The sequence below is a fragment of the Cervus elaphus genome, chromosome 8, assembly GCF_910594005.1.
Source record: "Cervus elaphus chromosome 8, mCerEla1.1, whole genome shotgun sequence".
In the NCBI taxonomy this organism is placed as follows: Eukaryota; Metazoa; Chordata; class Mammalia; order Artiodactyla; family Cervidae; genus Cervus; species Cervus elaphus.
The window spans coordinates 29,681,835-29,704,524 of NC_057822.1; the positions used below are offsets into that span (position 1 = coordinate 29,681,835).

At 44.3% G+C, this 22,690-nt stretch overlaps 1 long non-coding RNA gene across 1 annotated transcript in view; it reads right to left on the bottom strand.

Annotated features, from left to right (window-relative positions):
- Positions 1-22,461, bottom strand: part of LOC122698934 — an 88,905-nt gene extending 66,444 nt beyond the window's left edge. The window contains exon 1 of the long non-coding RNA XR_006342457.1: positions 22,122-22,461. This is a non-coding gene — a long non-coding RNA (uncharacterized LOC122698934). The remainder of the gene's footprint in view (positions 1-22,121) is intronic.
- Positions 22,462-22,690: the final 229 nt, after the last annotated feature.

The window sequence follows — 22,690 nt, forward strand, 5'->3', positions numbered from 1 at the left end:
TTCTTATAAGGACACTAGTCATTGGATTAAGGCCCAACCTAATCCAGTATGACCTCAGCTTAACTTGATTTTATCTGCAAAAGCCTTATTTCCAAATAAGGTCACGTCGACAGGTTCTGAGTAGACATGAAATTAGGGACATTGCTCAGTCAGGTAGCATTGCTGAGTAGTTTCAGGAAACAATTGTCTATTCTCTGTGCCTGGTGAGGTGAGGACAACGTTGTGGTAAACAGGGGGAGAGACACTCAGGAAAATGTAAATGGAGCCAGACCCGATTTGGCAATGATGGTGGTCAGGATTCCAGGGCCAGAGGAGATCTGAGGCTGCTTCTAAGGTCAGCCTCACGCTTGGCTGAGGGGAGGCAATCTTCATAGCCACTCCCTTAAGGAAGCATCCTATGTCCACCCAGGATATAGAGCTTCTGGGATCCTAACTGACCTGTCCTGATTGCCACCCCCTAGAGGGTACTCACGGTGTCAGCTTCCTAGGGGGCAAGATTAACAGTGACTTTCTATTTAGAGAGGTTAGGAGTAAACATTCACAAATAAATGAGAAAATAGATAAATAAAGAGAACAGGTAGCTTTTAAAAGTAAGTCTTGGCAAACACTTAAGGGAGGCTCTGAGGAATGTAGGAAAACATTTCAGGGGAGGGAGAAGCTTGGCCACAAGCTGACGACGATGATATGAGAGAACTCCTGACAGCATCCTTCTTCAGTCACTGTGAGGACCTGGGCAAGCTGTTTTACCCTGGAGATCAGTTCAGTTGGAGCAGGCAAGACCCGAACCTGCGGTCCCCTGTTCTGTGATTTGAAATTATTACCTTTTTGAAAGCAAGGACCACATCACTCTTCCTCTCTTTTGGGTCACCAGGACCTAGAATAGCACATGATGCTTAGAAAAAAAACCTAGTAATTATTCATTGGATGAATGTTGGGGGTGGAACAGTTAGATTGAAGAGAGGCAATTCGTTTCCAAACCACAAACAGGAACCCAGGAACCAGGTTTTCCACAAGCGGGTAAAAGATATAAATGGTGGAACATTTGGGTATTTAGTGAATAAACATCAGTTAAGCACCTACTATGTAGGACGCACTGTAAACAATGTTAAAAAACAGAACAATGTGCACCTTGTAGCCTCTACTTCCATTTGTTAGCATATAAGGATAGGAATGGGGCTTCCCACATGGTGTTAGTGGTAAAGAACCTGCCTGCCAATGCAGGAGAGGTAAGAGATGTGGGTTTGATCCCTGAGTCAGGAAGATCTGCTAGAGGAGGGCAGGGCAATCCATTCCAGTATTCTTGCCAGGAGAATCCCACGGACATCAGAGCCTGGCCGGCCACAGTCCATAGGAGCCAAAAGAGTTGGACGCTACTGAAGTGACTTAGCACCCACGCAAATGATAGATAAAAGCTAACACTCCCAGCTAGTACAATTACTTGAGTAGAAGATTTTTAAACTTAAGAAATAAGTTTTCAAAAGCCTCATAACATTTGTGCCACATATAAGAGGAAAAAAGTTAAACAATTAAAATAATCAGAGAAAGCTTCATCAAGAAGCAATGCACTATTAGGAGACTAATAACTACTTATAATGTTGGACCTTAGACTATCTTGAAATTTGTTATTTTGAGGAAACGTTCAGACTCAGAGATGATTTCTGAAATATAGCCAGTCCTCAAGTTGGGGGTCTTCCTGCACTGTTCTCACTCAGGGTTCAAGGTAATGTTATTGAGGAAAGGTTCATACCAACAGGTTAATTTGAATAGTACTATAATCTTGAAATGTGCAGCATACCCAAACATCACAGCCAAGCTTACCCATTCCTTTCAGCCTGGGGATCATCGGTTGTGGTGTCAACTTAGCCTCTGAAAGGTGATAGTAAGAAATGTTTGGGTGTGAATTGCTTCTATCTGGGGCCTTCAGTAGCCTTCAGAAAAAAAATATTGGCCCTCGTTAACCCAATTGCCTATTTGGCTGTACACTCTGAAACCAATACTCAAAGGGAATTCCCACAGAGGGCTTACAGGAACCACCCACCCTCCCTTAGGGCCCCGAGAGATTGGTTAAGGAAACTCTCCCTCAGGAGCCACAATTAAATTAGGGCTTGAAAGGACCTGGATTCCGCTTCCTAGACCACAGCCAAAATAAGTCAGTGAAACCAAGAAAACTCAGTCCAACCATCGGCTGCCACGTCTGCTACTTCTTGTTCATTGGCTCTTTTATGAGTCTAACAGGTTTGGAACACCTAACTTTCTGCTCCGTTAGAAAAGGAGAACTAGCTTGGAAAAGGGAATAGGCAATATGATGGGCTGGTATTTAACATGAACACGTCCCTCGTTCAGTTATAAGAGACAGAAATTCAACTCAGACTGAGTTAAATGAACAAGGACAGTCACCGACTCACGCTTTTGAAAAGTTCAGGCTTGGCTTGACCCAAGCACTCAAAAAATATCATCAGAAATCTTTTTATCCCCAACATCACAACTCCAAGGCCAAATTTGCAATAGACAAATCTATGGACACCATCCCTGAGCCAATTAGTAGAGCCAGCATCATGGGATTGGCCAGAAAGGAATTGTATGACCTTACCTGGACTTCACATAACCTGATAATAGAAGAGGTGTAGTTTCTCAAAGGAAAATAAGGGTGATGTACCAGTAAAAGTAGGGAGATGATTGCTGGGAGGCAAAAACTACAGGGGTCCACTATGGAACGTAACAGAGCTTTTCCACGGCAGGTCCTGGAGCTCTGAATAGGGCTGCCTGCACAGCACACTTTGGGGTTTCCATCACTGTTAGGGGTAAAGCTTCCACCCACTGCATCATCCTGCCTGTCACACTGTAACTGGGGATATATTGTTCAATCTCTAAGTTGTGTCCGACTCTTTGCGACCCCATGGACTGCAGCATGTCAGGCACCCTCTCAACCATCTCATCCTTTAACTGAGGGATCTACATCAACCCTCAATTCAAGCTCACAATAGGAAGGGCTGAAACCTAGGTTCATCCTCAAAGCCAGTTTCCTAAAGACCCAGCCTGACTCTAGGATAGTGGGGCAAGGCAAGTTCCAATAGCAGCTACTAGCACCTCAAGAATTCCCAAATACTGGGATTCAGCTGTTGTAATAAAGCACCATGTTATAAGAGTGGGGACAGCAGAGTAAATCAAAAGTCCCAGAAGAGGACCCCAGCCAGTCCAGACTTTTGGGACTCTGTGCCAAGGCCTTTCCAGGACCTGGCCTCACAGCTTTACTTTTCTAACTAACACACTGCCTACTTTCTCATATCCCTTGAGTCAGATACCAGAGTAGCCCGTCTGCTCTCACTCCCTCATTCCAACTTCTTTCTCCAAATATGAGCCGCTTTTTCCTTACCCCTCTGGGTACAATTGCATGTTTCCACCCAGAAGAGTGAAGCGGTTTGTTGTTGTTGCTCTTACTCTTCCCCATGAAGTTACTTCCATTGCAGTGGGATATCTTCAACCATTGGGGAAGGGAAAGACATATATAATTAGAAAAGTAAATAGTGATACAAAGGCCCTATTACTGAGGTTTTTTTGGATGAACTGCTCAAGTCAGAAAAACAATAGTGCTCCAAGGACGGAAATGAGCCCACACATCGGGGGATGGAGACAAGGAACTGAAATCATGGAGCCAGGCAGAGCCAACGCAAACAGCAGGATTGATGTCTTGCTCACATGAAAGGGTGAGGCGCTCAGGTGGGACAGAAGCCAAGGATGGCATGATTCTGACGACTCTCAGAGCCTCCACTTCTCCCCAACACTTAATCTGCTCACTCCACAGAGCTGGCATGTGAGCATCGTGCTAGAGCCAAGTGTGTTCCGATGTAGCAAGACCTCCCCATGTTCACTGCCCTCCCCCACCCATTGTCAGATCAGCAATACCTTAGCAGTGGTCCCCAACTTTTTTTTGGCACCAGGGACCAGTTTTGCAGAAAACAATTTTTCCAAGGGCAAGGGTGAGCCGGGTGGTTTCAAGATGATTCAAGAGCATTACATTTATTGTGCACTTCATGTCTAAGGCCACCACTAAGCTGATAGGAGGTACCAGTCCCTGGCCCGCAGGTTGGTAACCCCTGCCTTAGAGGATCTCAGGAAAGATTTTGAGGACTGACGCAAGGTATTCTTTAAGCATCCCTGACCCTCATGAAAAAGTATCACTGATTGTTTTAGCATTCTTTTCATTCTAGGAAAGTGAAAATGTTAGTTGCTCAGTCGTGTCCAACTCTTTAGGACCCCATGGACTGTAGTCTGCCAGGCTCCTCAGTCCATGGAATTCTCCAGGCAAGCATACTGGAGTGGGTTGCCATTCCCTTCTCCAGGGGATCTTCCTGACTCAGGGACTGAACCGGGGACTCCTGCACTGCAGGCAGATTCCTTACTGTCTGAATCACTAGGGAAGCCCCAAGGGGAAAAAAAACAACAGTTAATTTGCAAGAGGTATAGTTCAAAAGAGCCAGTTTTATCATTCAACTTTGTAGATAACTAGAGTCAGATGAACCCTAAAAATCTTCCCTCATCCTGGGAAGAACAGAGGAAAGTGTACAACATAAGCAGTGATCTGTCCATAGACTAGTGACCAAGCCTGACTTCAGAGATGGATTTTTTTTAAAGGTCATTATGTTCTTAAAGGTTGTTTCTACATGACCTCAACATAGCAAGTTAAATAGTGGAAAATTCAGCCAAATCTCCTGATTGTTTTATCATGAAAGTCCAGTCCTAAGGCAAAAAGTATTCATTTTAGGAAAATTCCACTTCACGCAGCAAGGACTTTTTCAGCAATTACGAGGTGCCCATATGTGCACGTTTCTATGAGCAGTAGGAAACACTGTGTTCTGACCACTACCTTTAAGCCACTCCTAATTTGGTTGCTGTGATAAAGCACAAGTGTTATAGGAGTGGGGAAGGAACAGTAAATGCTGCAAATTTGCAGAAGTTCGTGTGCCCAGAAACTTAATGCAAATCAAGCATATTGAAGAGATGCGAAAAGGCACTTTGGCGGTTTTTGTTTTTTTTTCCCTTCAACCAGGGAGTCCATTAAACTACATTACTGGAGAATTTACTGTGGGCTGAGCTCAGCTTAGGCACTAGGGATTTACTTAAGAAGGGAAAACCATGACTCTATCCATGGGGGGAGTAGTATTCCATCCCATGGTAGAGGGAGACAGGGTAGGAAAATACAGGCAGGTTGGGAAAATACGAAAGGAAACAAATTGACTCGCATAATGAGAAACATGGTGAGTAAAAGCCAGAAGTTGACAGGGGGCCGTGGGTGGTGTGGAAGAGATGAGGGAGGATGGGGAAAACAGAAGGTTTGGGAAGATTTCTGGAAAAGCCAAAAGTAGAGTTAAATGTTCTTGTCCTGCGGAGAGTGTGGCTTGGCAGAAAGAGGGGAAGAATAATATTCCAGAGCTGGGGGAGTAGCTTGTGAGGAGGCAGAGGAGACCGTGTCTATCACACTCCCCCTCCATCCCCACCCCGCTCCCCTCATTCCATCCCGTTGGGTCCTCTCGCTCACCCTGCCTCACAAGAAGGAAAAGGAGCAGAGGCAGATGGGTGCTTGGAAGCATCAGAGCCTCCAATTTCATGCTAGTGTTCGGCTGGGGAAGGAAATCATGAAACCTAATTGCCTCTCAGAACAGCATTTGTCTGATTTTCCCATGAGGTATCAGAGGGTATTCAGTGCAATTGGTCACAAGGTCGCTGGGGTTTAATGTCTCCCCTGGCTCTGGGTTCCTGCATTACTCTACCCCTGGCAAGCAAGACTGCCTGATCTCAACCAGTAGTCTCAGTCCCATGCCAGACTCTGAGACCAGTCTTGGTTTCTGGCAATGGTCAACTTTTTGTCCACTCTGTTGTCTTGCTACTGGTCCAGCCTGACTGTGGCTACTACCTTGTTCCCCAATAATCAGGTTCTTACCTATTTCTTGACCAGACCTCTATCATAAGCCCTAGTTTTTCTCCTAAGCTGCCTCTCTGTCTTGTGTATTCATCTTCAGTGATTGAGATTCAGGCTTGTTTCCCAGTCTCCCCAGGGAACCTTCCTTGAAGCCCAGTCTCATTAGCAACTGGGATGCCCTGCCCCTGACCTCTAATTCAGTCCCTGCCAGGCCGTCCACAGCCAGCTTTCTGCCTGTTCTTACTGATGGCCTGTCCCTTGGACCTCCAGTAATCAAAGTACTAGTCCTGCCTGAAAAGAATGCCTGAATATTGGTATTGGTGTCCACTTCAGCTAGTGGTGCTCCTACCCTCTTCCCTTTTGGAATAACATCAGATTCATAAATTCATACTGCTTGACACAGATTCCTGGCCCTACTCTGTTCAGATATATTGATTTTCTCAAGAAAGATTTGTCCTGGGATTCTGATCCCAGCTTTACTTATATTCACCCATCCCACTAGCTGATGCCAAAGATGTAACAGAGAACACACTGTAACAACATTGTCTTCCACTTCTCAGACCCTCAGTCACTACAGGACCAAGGTCATCTGATCCAAACACCAGGCAGAAAAACTTTCCAGCTTGATTGACTCAGAATCCACCCTTCCTACTCATGAGCATGATCCATCTCGTGTCTCCACCAAAACCTATTTGGATTTTAGTTCTAAAATCGATTTGTCTCTCTGATCTTTTTTTCATATGGAATTGAGTTGAACCAAAAGGAAAAAAATGTCTACAAATCATGGAATTGGGGGGGGGAAGGGAAGAGGTTATATGAAAACTCCCAGGACCTCACAGCAATTCTAGGTCAGAAAGGAAGGATAAGAAATAAGCAGGAAGAAAGGATCAGGCAAAGATCCTCATGGCTCTGTTACTATGACAGCCCTGTGACTTGCAGAATTTCCTTTTCTCGAATGTAAGATGCATCTAGTGATTCTCCTTTGATAAACAGAATATGGGAAAAAGTGATGCGATGGGACTTCTGAGATTAGGTTTAAAAAAAAGACTTTGGATTCTATCTTGCACTTCCTTACTTTCTCTCTTGCTTCTTTGTTCAAATGGAAACCAATCCCCCTTGTAGAAACTGCCCTATGGAGAGGCCCACAAGGCAAAGAACTGAAGGAGATTCCTGATCAATAGGAAACAAACAGCCCTCAGTCCAAAGATCCATGAGGAGCCGAGTCCTGCCAACAACCATGTGAGTGAGTTCAGTCTATCCTTCAGATGAGACCACAGCCCCAGCCAATCTCTTGTTTGTGGACTTATGAGAGATCTTAGGGAAGAGGTACTCAGCTAAGAGGTACCTAGATTCCTGAACGGCAGAAAGTGTAAGCTAACAAATGTTTATTCTTTAATTTTTTTAAATTGGAGGATAATTGCTTTACAATGTTGTATTAGCTTCTGCTATACCACAGAGTGATTCAGCTATCAGTATAGTATACCTATATCCCCTTCCTCTTGAGCCTTTCTCTCACCCCCCAGTTCCATCCCTTGAGGTCATCAAAGAACAATGAGATGAATTCCTGTGTTATACAGCGGCATCCCACTAGCTATCTTAAACTCCCTCAACTTGCCCCATCCTCTCCTTCTCCTGCTGTGTTCACAAGTTCATTCTCTATGTCTGTTTCTCTATTCGTGCCCTGCAAATATATTCATCAGTACCACTTTTTTTTATACTCCACATATATGCATTTCAGACAAAGTAACTGACAATGTTTGCTCTTTTAAGCACCTAAGTTTGGGAGCAATTTGGAAGCAACTTGGGTAATTTGGAAGTTACCCAGCGTAGATATCTAATGCAAGCTTCAGAGAATTACAAAGAAGACAGAAATATTTGACTGCCAACAATTTAGATCATTTTCACCCACCCTAACTGCACCAGTTCCTCCGTTTAGCTAGGCTTAGAGGAAAGCCACATTTATTTCATTAACATATGCTTAGTCTCTGCCCTCTTTCTGCCCAGCACTGGGACACATACTATGCAAGATTCAGAAGTTAAGTTTCTCAGGGAATTGGGATGACAATGGTAAGCCAGAAGAAATAAAAGGAACCTCAGCATCACATCATATCACTAATTTTTCTTCCCCCAATATCCAGAAAATCCCTCTCAAATTCCATAAAAACAGTATTTTTTAAAGGCACAAAACAAATTTTATTACAGAGTACACTGTTATAGGGCAGCCTGAATTTCATTAGTGTGGAGACCAAAAAAAATGGCCGGAAGGACCCTATCTGCAGGCATGTTTGATTCTTGTCAACTGTATTAATGTTTTTAATTGGTCACCAACATATGAAATCAGAATATTTCACATGAATGCCAACTTTCTGTCTCTGAAATATCTCAAGATCTGGCCTCACTGGATGTATGGTCCTCCTGGAACCAACACCTAGAAGAAAGCAGACCCTTTCCTCCCCTCTAGACTGGACTGTGCTGTTCATTTTGCCACAGTCCCCACCCAGCCCACTTCACTAATTTAAGCTGCCTTTTCACAAACAGGCATTTAATTCACAAACAATGCTATAAGCCCTTTGATTCTTCCAGAGCTGCAGAGTTCTTCAAGTATTCAGTGGTCACTGGAGCTCCAGAAAATGATAGCTCTGATTCTCTGCCTCTGTGAAAAGTCCTTAGACTAAATGAGTTGGTCCATAGTAGGTGTTTGGTAAGTTTTCCCTTACTTTCCCACCGTTCTCTAAATAGAACACAATTAAAACAAAACCAAAAACAAACAGCATTTGTGAGCCATTTGCAAATAAACAAGTACTTTTCTACATTTGCTCATTGTATTGTTGAAATCCTGGGGTGATTCCAGACCTCCCCTCCCATCTCCCAAGCTTAACCCGGGATATAATAGTAGACAGAAGAAGCCAAGAGAAGCTCTTTTAGGGTACAGAGCCCCTCAGTAACCTCAAGAAGTTTTTACTGCTTGAATAAATGTGGTGACCCAAGTGACCTTTCTAGTCCCCTCCTAGTGTAGGAGCCTGTACTGTATCCCCTTAAGAAATCTCTCTTCCTTTACTTTATCTTCCTGTCCTTAGTTCCAACATAAGTGGGTCTTCTTGGACTTTTTAGAAAGCACAGTGCCCTGGATTCTGGATGAATCCAGGGCCCACCAGAGCTCTGGAAAAGCAAAATGAGGTGGAGGCATGATCCAAGGAAAGGTTTGTCTCATCCCTGCTTCTTTGAAGAAGTTCCTCATAATTCACCCCAGAGAAATTTACTGCTCAAGGTCTCAAAGGCCAGGGAAGAAGAAAGAGAGGGAAGAGACATCCAACTTCTCCAAGAAGAAAGACAATGTCTGGATTAACAGGGCCCACTGGTCTCCAAGGTTAATTCATGCTGTCCTCACGCATATTGCATTCATGGTCTGGCTCTGACCTCTGAAGGATGGCTCTTAACCAACAGTCTCTAGAGGAAGCAGAGGCTGAAGCCTGGGAGGATCTTGGCCAGGGCCACAGCCATGACCTCAGACCCTTCAACTGCACCTGAGTACACACTTCCAAGGGGAGATGTGCTCTCCATGGAGAAACGACAGCCCTGGCTCATGGGGTCCCTGTGAGATCACCCCAGCTGGTCTGAATTAGTGTGTGTCACACGCACTCATGCATGCATGCACACACACACACACACACACACACACACCCTTTGAAAGCCCAGAACACAGAATCTCCTCTTTTCATTCTTGATTCTGTAATCTGAACTTCTACTAAATGAACTTCCTAAAATATAATTTTCTCTTCTGCTTACCTAAAAGCTTTCCATACCGAATTTGCTGAGCAGCCAACACATTTGTAAAAGCACACAGGCAAGCTAAACTCACTTCCGAAGCCAGCTTCACACCTGAATATGAAGAAGGTGTCTGGCCCTCAAAAATGAACAGCTTTCCTGACAAAGGAACAACTTTCCATCGCCAAGGGAGAATGTGCTTCATCTCCTGCTTCCCTCTCCTTTGCCCCCCACCCCCTGCCCCCGTTGCCCTTCTTTTTCTCCCTTGAATTTCAGCTTCCAATGAGGTCAGATCCCAAAGCCCAAATAAGTGAAGGCGGGTTCATGTCTTTTCAGATTAATAATTCCAGCTCACCCAAGCACACAGTGTTCACACATAATGATTGCACATTAGGTTTGCTGCCTGCTGGGCTGACTTCTCTCTCCCTCTCCCTCTCTTTCCAAATCAAGGGCTGGAGATAGAAGAGAAAGTTTGAACCATATTCAAAACACAGAGTGAAAAAGACTGATTTCAAAAAAAGAGGAGAAAATAGGAGAACGAGCCATCTTTTCTTCTTTTCCTTTTTTTCCCTAAGCTTCTTTATTATTAAAGGGCCTTTACTTTGACCTTTGGTATTTTGCTTCATCAAACTCTGTTGTAAGAAAAAATAAAATAAAAGCATAGACCTTTTCACAACTGTGGAACTTTATAGTGATGAGGTCATATTTATCATGCGTGTTTTCTGTGGATAAGGGGAAACAAAAATTGACACAAAGAAAATGCTCACCTAGCTTCAGTCCTAAATTCAGACCTCACTGTATCAGTCAGTGTCCAACCACAAGTAATGAAAGTCATACCTGAGTATCTAAAACAGAGGGATTTTGGTACCAGGAATTAGTTAGCCAGGAGATAGAAGAAGAGCTAACAGTCAGACAAGGGATAATGAGGCAGACCAGAAGGTAATAACAGCAAGATGCAGATGCCTCTTGTGGGCTGCACAGACAAAGAAAGGAGATAGGACCATCAGAACCCAAGGGCTGGGGCCACCAGACAGAAGCAGGAACCACAGAATACTTGTCTAGTAGAATCTGGAGTCCGGGAAGACAGGCAACTGCTACTGGTGAAACCCCAAAACACAGAGGGTGAGGAAGAAACAACATGGCACTTTTCTTGCCTCCCTCCCAACTGCACCCAGGGCCTTCTACTGGCTGAACTCAGCTGGAAGTCTTCTGGTTCTGGGAGCCTGGAAATGAAATCTGAAAATGGTCAGCCCCTTGAGGCACCAAGGAGGACCAGGAGCTATGTGGCTGAAATTGAACAGGTTTTGCATCCACAAATACCCCTCCAGTTTCTCCCTCTACCCCGTGTCCACTGTTAACATCCCCATACAACCACTGAACAAGCTTGATATGGACTCTAGGTGGCTGGAGACTGGGATTGCAGGGAAAGATGCCTTGGGAGTAAAGCTCATACTCAAATTCAACTCTGTGTGGTTGTTGTTCAGTCATGAAGACTGGAGTCCGCCAGGCTCCTCTATCCATGGGATTTCCCAGGCAAGAATTAGTGAAGTGGGTGGCCATTTCCTCCTCCAGAGGATCTTCCCGACCCAGGGATCAACCCATGTCTCTTGTATTCGCTTGCATTGCAGGCAAAGTCTTTACCACTGAGCCACCTGCAAAGCCCAGCTCGACCAGGCTTTCATCTAGGACACCTTTCCCTTAATTGCTAGGGCTGTCACCCTATTTAGTTTGTGGGTCCCATCCTAGGAGGTGGGAAAAGTCATGAGTTCAAGCAGAGCATGGACAATTACTCCAGATCCACATCAGGGAGCACTCAGACTGAAGCTGAGCTAGAAATGTGTTCTCACATGGAGGCATGGGGTATTTAGTCCCACTCTCTACCGAGAGCCATGACCAAGCACAGGAGAAGATACGGGGTCAGAAAAGAAGCACTGCAAGATCTTCTTGGATGTCCCCTGAAGCCTCCTTTTAAGCTTTTTCAGCAGCCAGGCCTTGCTAAACATGTGCCCTCCTGTGCTCACTCCCCACCCCCCCAGGCTGGCACAAAGCCCTTGGAGATAGAAGCGTCAGAAGACTGCTTTGTTCAGAAAGGCTCATAAAAGAGCCCTAAATTCACTCTTAAATAATCCACTCAGGATGGAATTCAACAAATCACAACTAAATCCTCCTTTTGGCAAAGTGCTTCCATCTTAATTATAACTATTATTGCTTGTATTACTGAACATGTCTTTCTCTGCCCTTAAAAATGGAGGCGGAGGAGAGAAGCGCAGATAGAATATAAACAGAGGAATGGAAAATTACCCCAGCAAAGTGTAATGGCTAAACAATGACTAAGGGGTCTGTGATATGCATCAACACAGGTCCGTGTGCATAAACAGTGCCGTGGGAAGGGAGATGATGTGGATGAGCTAGACAGAGACAGGAATTTAAGCTGAAACAGAGTTGCGTTTCCCTGGGGGCAGGGTGGGGGCAGCAAGGTCACCGTTAGGAGGATGGTTGAGAGAGCTGGGTCCTTTAACTTTGATCTGAGAGGCCCTGACAGGACAGTGGATGACCGATGCAGCCCAAGCACTTTATGATTTACTCAAAGAGGTTGAGACTCAACGGTGAAGCTGGATCTGAGTCCAGAGCTCCTGAGTCCGACTCCCTAGTTCATGGCTCTCTTCCACCTCCTGCTTGTTTTGCCACCTGAGGCAAATAATGCACTCCTTCAGAACCTCAGGTTCCTCATCTGTAAAATGTGATGTGCCAGGCACTGTTTGAAGGGCTGGAAATATAGTGGGTGGGGGTGGTGTTGGGTGGGGAGGATGTCTTTGCTCTCAAGGGTTCATATTCTGGTGGGAGGAGAAAGATAATACATAGATGAACAAATACAGACTATAATGATGTTGAGTGCTATTAAGAAAAATGAGGCCATGAAAGAGGGAGAAAGAGTGATCATAGAAGGGTATGAGCCATTTAGAGTGGCCAGGAAAGTACTTTTTGAATGCATGACATTCATAGAGATGTGGAGTGAAGGGGACAGAGCTACAAGGTATATACGCAGAGTTTTCCAGTTACAAGGTATATATGCACAGGGAACATGTTGTGCAAATACCCCATGGCTTCTGAGGCTTGCTACATGGTATAATATAAAGCATTAGTGTAGCTCCAAGCACATAGTCAACACTTAATAAAGATTAGTGATTATTTTTAATTATAAATGGAGTATCCATAAAATACACTTCTGTTCAAGGTAGAGATGGTTGGATGGCATCACCAACTTAATGGGCATAAGTTTGAGCAAACTCCAGGGAGACAGTGAAGGACAGGGAAGCCTGGTGTGCTGAGCTCCATGGGGTCACAAAGAGTTGGACACGAATGAGCAACTGAAAAACAAGAGCAGCAAAGGCAGTGAGAGGATCAGCAGCTCTCTCCAGCTTCAGAGCCCTGCCCTTCCCTCACCCTATACAACATTCCTTGGTTTATAAAGACTGTGCCCTCAGCATTCAGTTATCTGCAAAGTAAAATGAGGCATAGCACATGATAACCCAAACCAGCAGATAACCCAAGAGTCCTGTCCTCGCTTTTAATGGATGACTTTGTGCAGAAGGCATACTTGCCTAGTTCTGTTTTATTCACTCTAGTATCAACAAGAGGTCATGTGGTGCAGGAGTTGGCTTCACACACTGAGGCATCAATAACTGGTTGTCTGATATCAAAATCTATTGCCTCTCTGAGCTCACAGGGTTGTTTTGAGGATCAGATGTAATGACAACTGTGGGGACACTTTGTGAATCATACAACTGGGCTTGATTATTGCTTTATGATGAAGGTTGAGTGAATCTTCTGAGCTCACAACCGTGGTTGTGGTGGAACATGGGCCACCCACAGTTTGGACGACGAGGAGACACAAGCCTGAGACCAACACTTGCCCCAAGAAAGTCACAAAGCCACTCAGAATCACAAAGGGACTCTTCTGTTTTTAATACTTCCTAGGATGAGGGTTGATGACACTTGTTTAGATTGGCACTGAAGAGGAATCATTCTGTTGTGAACCCAAGTTGCTTAGAAAGGAGTTGATGACACTGCCAACAATTTGATTAGAACAGGCACATGCTGCAGGGGATAAAGTAAGTAGAAGAAGTTATTTCTCACACTTTTCTACTGAGATGCAGACCACAAAATTAAAGCCCTAAGCATGACATGGATTTACAGGAGATTCGGTTAAATACTAAGCTGAATAAGGATTTCAAGAGCTGCAACTGAGATTCTCAAGGTAGAGATTCGGAGAGACCAGTATGTTCACTCAGTCATCTTTCATTATTTCAGAATTGCTGAATTTTAGAGCTAAAAGAAATGAAGAAGGTGAAAATATTAGTCACTTAGTCATGTCCTACTCTTTGCCACCCGATGGACTGTAGGCCTCCAGGATCCTCTGTCCATGGGATTTTCCAGGCAAGAATACTGGAGTGGGTAGCCATTCCCTTCCCCAGGAGATCTTCCCTAGTCCGAGATAGAACCTGGGTCTCCGGCACTGCAGGCAAATTCTTTATCATCTGAGCCACCAGGGAAGGTCTCTGCAAGTGAGTCCTTCTGAATACTGGGGCTAAAATAAAAGCAAGTTGAAGTTAAGGAAAGACTCATTGGGGTTCTATACTTCAACGATAGAATAGTAACAACCCACGACCAGCCCAGACTGTTACTGAGCATAGGGCATTGGGCCCGATAGAAACTGTTCCTGAAACTTAACTTAGTAATAAACGCTTTCAGGAAGTGGGGAGAGAGAAGAATAAAGAGGATTCATTTAAGTCTTTGACTGTGTAGATCACAATACACTGTGGAAAATTCTGAAAGAGATGGGAATACCAGACCACCTGACCTGCCACTTGAGAAACCTATATGCAGGTCAGGAAGCAACAGTTAGAACTGGACATGGAACAATAGACTGGTTCCAAATAGGAAAAGGAGTAGGTCAAGGCTGTATATTGTCACCCTGCTTATTTAACTTATATGCAGAGTACATCATGAGAAATGCTGGGCTGGAGGAAGCACAAGCTGGAATCAAGATTGCCGGGAGAAATATCAATCACCTCAGATATACAGATGACACCACCCTTATGGCAGAAAGTGAAGAAGAACTAAAGAGCCTCTTGATGAAAGTGAAAGAGGAGAGTGAAAAAGTTGGCTTAAAGCTCAACATTCAGAAAACAAAAATCATGACATCCAGTCCCATCACTTCATGGGAAATAGATGGGGAAACAGTGGAAACAGTGTCAGACTTTATTTTTATGGGCTCCAAAATCACTGCAGATAGTGATTACAGCCATGAAATTAAAAGACGCTTACTTCTTGGAAGGAAAGTTATGACCAACCTAGATAGCATATTAAACAGCAGAGACATTACTTTGCCAAAAAAGGTCCGTCTGGTCAAGGCTATGGTTTTTCCAGTGGTCATGTAAGGATGTGAGAGTTGGACTGTGAAGAAAGCTGAGCGCTGAAAAATTGATGCTTTTGAACTGTGGTGTTGGAGAAGACTCTTGAGAGTCCCTTGGACTGCAAGGAGATCCAACCAGTCCATCCTAAAGGAGATCAGTCCCAGGTGTTCATTGGAAGGACTGATGCTGAAGCTGAAACTCCAACACTTTGGCCACCTCATATGAAGAGTTGACTCATTGGAGAAGACCCTGATGCTGGGAGGGATTGGGGGCAGGAGGAGAAGAGGACGACAGAGGATGAGATGGTTGGATGGCATCACCGACTCGATGGACATGAGTTTGAGTAAACTCCAGGAATTGGTGATGGACAGGGAGGCCTGGCGTGCTGCAGTCCATGGGGTTGCAAAGAGTTGGACACAACTGAATGACTAAACTGAACTGAACTGATTTAAAATTCCTGACACATTCCTCAAGATTCTTTCAGAACAGCAAACATCTGATTGGGTTCCAGCTGGGTCAGGTTGGTCCCCACGTATATGCTCACGGTCAGAAGTTCAGAGAAAGGCTCAATTAGTATCTGACAAAGTTGCCAGCAAGCTCGCCAACCAAGTTTGATATCAACTCAAAAGTCAAGGGACCAGGAGAGGACATGGCAGAGTAGAGAAGGCACATGGAAATCTTCAAAGAATAATGCTTTCAGGAATTCTGGAGTCTTCCCAATACTCCTGAAGGTGCATGTTCTCACATTAAATTCCAATTCCCACAACTCTCAGGCAAGAACCTAGCCTTCTTTCAGCTCAGACAGAGGGAGATACTTATGTTACAAAGAACAAAGTTCAGTCCAAATTGGAGTAAGCACGGGTTTCCTGTCCAGGAGATGAGAAAGAGGAGAGATGATGCCAGGAAACATGACATCATAGCCTCCAAAGACGATGCACAATCAAGGCTAGTTGTACAGACAGGCAATGTGTCCAGAGCATGCCTGTCTACCATGAATATGTTCTTTTGAAGGAAACCAGTATCATCTAGATCTTTCCTACCTAAACTTCCCACCATCTTGGGAGCATCTCTAGTAGCTAATAGATGGGCAATGGCAACTTTAGTAAGTATGACTGAAACTTAACTTAGTAATAAACGCTTTCAGGAGGTGGGGAGAGAGTTAAACTTAGTTAAAACTAAGTTAAATTCTGTATTATTTACTTATTGAAGAGGAAAGATAGGGAAAAGAACCAAGAAGAGTGAAGAGAAATTAACAGGGAGAGAAAAAGGAAGGGAGGATAAAAAGGATAGGGGAAAAAATGAGGTAGAGAATGATGAAGAGGCTGCCTGATGTTTCATAAAAAAATTTGAGATTTGAAATCTGAACTGTATTCAATTTTTATTTGAGTGTCTAAATAGTTTTTATTCCAACCCAGTCATGATGAGGACAAAAAGTTGAATAAATAAATAGACTAAGTCGAATTCCATAGTCATGGAAGCAGATTTACATAAAGTTTTGGCTTCCTTTCCACCCCTTCCTAGAGGCTGTCACTTTCTCCACCTCCATCATTGTCCACTCATCTCTTTTCAGTTCTATCTCAAGCTTAGGAGGGACCTGACATCCATGCTGAACCAGGCTTCCAGAGAAGCCTTGGGAAGAAAATGAGTTTTCCAACTGTGAACCAGTGCCCACTAGAGCTCAGTTCTTCCAATTGCCCACATTTGGGAGTTAGCTGGGGAGCCTCAGGGTATTGACATCACATAGGAGCCTGATCCCAGAAGCCTGGAACAGAAACTCGGAGTTCTGAACTCCACGGAAGGCCCTTCATTGGCAGCCAAAGTTTTTAAATGTGCTTGACAAACAGATAGGAAAATTGGCTGTATATACCTCTACTATAACAGAACTATTTGCTTTGAGGACTGTGCCTAGAATCATTGCTTTGAGGGGAAAAAATGCATAACTTTGGAAAAGGATGACTGACTTATGCAAAGAACTCTGCTCTATGGGTCTTACCTTTGGGACTGCAAGAACTTCCTTCTGTAGTTATATCCCCATATCAGCATCATCCACAGATACTCACCAAGGGCCTCCCAGGATCTGATCCAGAGAGGAGGCTCCATTCTGAGAGACACACAGGATGGGGCCAAGTCTTTATGTAACGAAGGCAGACATTCAGATAACAAAGAATATTTGGAAATGAGAGGTCACAGAAAGAAAGCTACTGATTGACATAATATTGGGGTGTCTCACAAATGTATGAAAGGGGCGGTGCCCTTATTTATTAGTTAATTGAATTTGTTTCACATTCAAAATTGTTGTTTGTTTGTTTTTAATAACCAATTGCTTGGAAACTAAAGAACACAGAAAAAATATATTCTTTAAGATGCAAGTCCACCATGTAGATTTTCAGAAAAAAACAAATTTGGGTTGGAATTTCTTTTTCTTTTTTAATTTTTTAAATTAATTTATTTTTTAATTGAAGGATAATTGCTTTACTGAGTTGGAATTTCTGCTTCACCATTTCTTTACCATTTGACTTTGAACAGAGAATCTGGGAAATGGGGGCTAAGACTTCTTATAAACTTGTCATGAAGAGAAACGAAATGCTTTCTGGTCCTGGTGTGTGCTACTGAACAGGCATGTAGTAAGTGGGAGCTCTAACTATTATTGCTGTGATTTGGGTGAACTGATGGATGATTATGTCAGATACAGACCATGGATTTCATAAGACTCTTAACAAAAACACAGTTGAATAAGCCCACGTGAAATCTTCTCCACCTTATAGCAGATAGTGGAGTGGCTGACAATACAGTGTCAGGACAAAGGCCAGGACTCAAATGCTAGCACCCACTAGCAGTAGGAAATGGGTAAATTCCTTAACCATTCTGAGCCTCAGTTTTTTTCATCTTTAAAATGGGGATAATAATAATACCATTTCCTAGAGCTAGACTGAGGATTAAACGAGATAATCCATATAAAATGTACTTGAAACAAATGTCTGGTACACAGTAAACACTGAATAAAGGAACTGCTGCTGCTGCTGCTGCTGCTAAGTCACTTCAGTCGTGTCCGACTCTGCGCGACCCCATAGACGGCAGCCTACCAGGCTCCTCCATCCCTGGGATTCTCCAGGCAAGAACACTGGAGTGGGTTGCCATTTCCTTCTCCAATGCATGAAAGTGAAAAGTGAAAGTGAAGTCGCTCAATCATGTCCGACTCTTTGCAACCCCATGGACTTCAGCCTACCAGGCTCATCCGTCCATGGGATTTTCCGGGAAGAGTACTGGAGTGGGTTGCCATTGCCTTCTCCGGAATAAAGGTGAGTTACCTATTATTACATAACCTAACTTTTGTCCAGTTTCAGCTAGAAGAATGGGGCTTCCCAAGTGGCTCAGTGGTAAAGAATCTGCCTGCCATGTGGGAGATGCAAGAGATGCCAGTTCCATCCCTGAGTCAGGAAGATCCCCTGGAGGATGAAATAGCAACCTGCTCCAGTAATCTTGCCTGTAAAATGCCAGGGATGGAAGAGCCTGGAGGGCTAGTCCATGGGATCACAAAGAGTCCTACATGACTGAGCATGCACAAATGCAGCTACAAGAATGGAGCTGTTTTTTTTATTTTTATGTAAAGACCTTGCAGTCTACTACACTGAATTTTTTTCACTTGTAGAGGGAGGAGTGAGCTATGAGTTCAATGGATCAGACTGGAAAACTATCTATGCCATATGATCAGTTATGGAAACTCTGGTGATATAGTGAGAAAAACCTGGAACTCATCTCACTTGGGGATTGGAGGCTGGGTCATTTATTATCTGACATATATTAATTTTTTTGATCTCTAAAAGGAAGGCAATGGCATCTACTTTAAGAGGTATTGGGGGTAGAAAAGAAAAGAAAAGAGCTACTGGAAAATGATGGGAGTACCACATGAAGATTCTGGTACAGACTCAATACACACGTGTTTGTTTAATTGATTTTACTGTGAAGACTCAGACAACTGGGCAGCAGTGGGATTCCAGGAAGGAGATGGCCAGGTCAAAACACCAGTGATTGGTAAGAATACTGCCTATCTTCATTCTAGGGATGGCAGGTGGTCTGGCAAGGAGAAAGAGGCTGTGTGCTAAGAACTTATTTTTGCATAAAATAACTAAGCTTTTCTAATGCAATTGCCATGTGATCCATATTAAATATGGTATATATTACTACAGATTAAAAATAAACAGAGCATTCCCATCATCCCTCAGGGAGATCTTCTACTACAGTGAAGAAAGAGTTGATTCAACATGGAAATCTTCTATTTCTCTGGCCTCCATTTCTCTTACTTTCTTTTTTTTTTAATTATTACTTTTTAAAAATTTTACTTATTTATTTTAATTGGAAGATAATCACTTTACAATATTGTGATGGTTTTTGCCATACATCGGTATGAATCAGCCGTAGGCATACATTCATCCCCTCTATCCCTTACCCCTGGTCTCACCTCCTTCCCTGCACCGCCCCCCCCCCACCGCCCCCCACCCCTCCACTGGCCGCTGCCACCAACCCTCCAGGTTGTCACAGAGCACTGGCTTTGGGTGCCCTGCATCATACATCAAACTCCCAATGGCTATCTATTTTACATATGTTAATGTATGTGTTTCAATGCTATTCTCTCAAACCATCCCACCCGCTTCTCCCACTGAGTCTAAAAGTTTGTTCTTTAAGTGTGTGTCTCTTTTGTCACCCTGCACACAGGGTCCATATCATCTTTCCAGATTCCTTTTATACGTGTTAATATACGATATTTGTCTTTCTCTTTCTGGCTCACTTCACTATGTATAAGGGGCTCTAGGTTCATCCACCTCATTAGAACTGACCCAAATGCTTTCCTTTTTACATTTGAGTAATATTCCATTGTGTATATGTATCATTTCTATTCTGATTCAGCTACTGTTTATGTATCCATCACAAGGGAAGAGTGAGTTAGATCTAACCCTCATCCCATTTTATGAAAGACAGAACCCAAGCTCAGACACATTGAGGAAGGAACCCCAAAGCTCAAAGCTAGTGAACATGAAAGCTGGGATTTGAATCTATACCTTGAGATGCTGTGTCTTTATGCTCCTTCCATGGAGCCCTGAAGCCTCTGGTACCTCAGCCTCGCCTGTGAATCTATACGGTGAGGCTGATCTGAGAAGCCAATACTTGGGCCATGACAGAAAAGGTGTGGCTGTGGGCTGGAGTTTTCTCCCACTGTGACTTTTTGCTCATTCCCAAAATTTTTTCAAATCAAGTTGAAATGGTGAAAAGGGGGTGGGGGAGCTGCCTCTCTATGTTTGAATTCAATAAATTAGGCCTTTATTTGAAGCATAATTTTTTTTTTCAAAAAATAAAAAGAAAAAATAATTTAAAAAGCCATTCTAGAGGAACTTAGCACCCTTTGTTGGCGTTTTTCTCAGGAGCTTATAAAGAGCTCATAAATGCTACAGAGGAATGCTCTGCGGCTCCCAGCAGTGCTGAGTCAAAGCAGCCACGTTAGAGAACAGAATTCCACCAGGGCTGGGCATCTGCATGCCACCTCACCACCACGGGGCTGGCCTGCTTACCGCCGGAGGAGCACCATCATCTGCTTTGTCATCTCCCGCCTTTGCCTGCTTGCACACTCCCCACGGCAGTCTCTCTGGCCTAGATTATTCCCCTGGGAGCATGGCTTCAAAGGTCTCACTTGAAAATCAGCTTTAGGAGTTTTGAGTTCTCCATAGGCTTGGTCATGTGCTGAGTACCCTTGGTTGTGCCTGTTAACGCAAGTTCATGAGCCCAACACAGAGTGAGGCCAAACTGAAACCCGAGCAGAGAAAGTTTATTGCAGAGCCATGCAAGAGGATGAGGTGGTTCATGCTCTTTAGCCTTGAACTCCCCCAAGGGTTTCAGCAAAGTATTTTTAAAAGCCAGATTGGTTGGTTGTGGGGGGGCAGTCAGAGGGTACAGGATCAGATCCTGAATAATTGACTGATTAGCTGATGATGAGGAAACCGGGTGGTGTCACAGGGGTGAAATTTATCAGCCCTTAGGCTTGAGGAGGCCTGGGGCTATGTGCTCATGGTCATCAAGTAGTTAACATCTTCCATTTGGTAGGTTTTCACATCTACAACCCAACTCAGGAAATGTGAATCAAGGACAGTTATCTTATACTGGGAAAGGGCCTGTCGCTGGAAGCCCCCATAGGGTCCTGCCCAGTTACATACTCAGAGTTTAGCAAGGACCATGAGAAGTGGCTCCCATGTACCTCCAGTCTCAGCATTTAGTAGTCTCAACCAAGTGGCCCTAAAGTGTCTGTTTTAGCCGCCATCACATTAGGAAGGAAGAGTCTGTAGGCTGGAACACAGTACAGAGTTGAAGGAAGGGATTATCTACAAGGTAGAACAGGTTTAAAGGAAATCAACAAGGGATGATGAAGCCTCTTGCTGTCTCTGACAATATCCAACAGAGGAGCATTGCCATTCCTGGGTGCACAAGGACAGGATCAGCTTATGAACACCCTTGCTGCCAGAAAGCATTGCCATCCCAGCAGCCTGGCAAGGGGGGAACCTAGGGAAGATATACCAGGGCCCTCCTCCTCCCTTCACCCCAATTAGGAACCAGTAGGCAAGGAAGAAGCACATTGGTATAGCTCAGAGGCAGCCTTGGGGCCACAGAGCAGCGTAAAGAAGAGTGGAGAGCCAGACTAGAGGAGTTGAAGGAAATCTCCAGCTAAATAACCCTCTAGTCTTACCTCCTAAGATGCTGAAGGAACTATAGGACAGGCACATTCCATCATTTCTGCAACCAGCTATTTGCTTGGCGCTTCCTCAAACATATCTATCCCTACCCAAAATGTTAGTTGCTCAGTCGAGTTTGACACTTTGTAACCCCATGGACTGTAGCCCAACAGGCTCCTCTGTCCATGGAATTCTTCAGGCAGGGGATCTTCCTGAGCCAGGGATCGAACCCAGGTCTCCTGCATTGCAGGCACATTCTTTACCATCTGACCCACCAGGAAAGCACCATATCCACACGTTACTCACTTTTCAGACTTGACAGTAAACAGCATGCTCTCCTTGAAATGGTCTCTGAGCAGCCCAGTGTCCGAGTCAGCCTTGTGTTGTAAGCATTTTTGTGCGTCTCTAAGGCTGTGGTTCATCTCCGTGAGTGAGTTGAAGAGGATTGTGTCCAATACTTCTTGTGCTGTGTGCAGAGCAGATCCTTCTCCAGGGGTGTAAGGATGGAGGAGGGAGATCGCCTCCTGCCCTTGAGGTCGTCAGACTGTCTACCCCTGTACTTAGTTAATTGCAGATGGATGACTCAAACCAGAAAAAAGGTGGAGCCATGACAATTTTATGGTCCTGGGTTTAATGAGAAATATCTTCTCTCCTCTGCCCAGTGGCTTGAGTGATGGAGGGATTATGGAGTTGGGAACAGGGAAGCTGCTCCAAGTCTCTGGGGACCTGGAAGGACCCACTTTGTCCAATGACCAGCAAAGTGTGTGTGTGTGCATGCGCGCACGCATGGGCAAGCGTGCCACGCCCATGAGTCTGCATGTGAATCTATGCGTATCAGTGGAGGGGTTGCTAGGGGAGAAAACGCACGGGTGTGG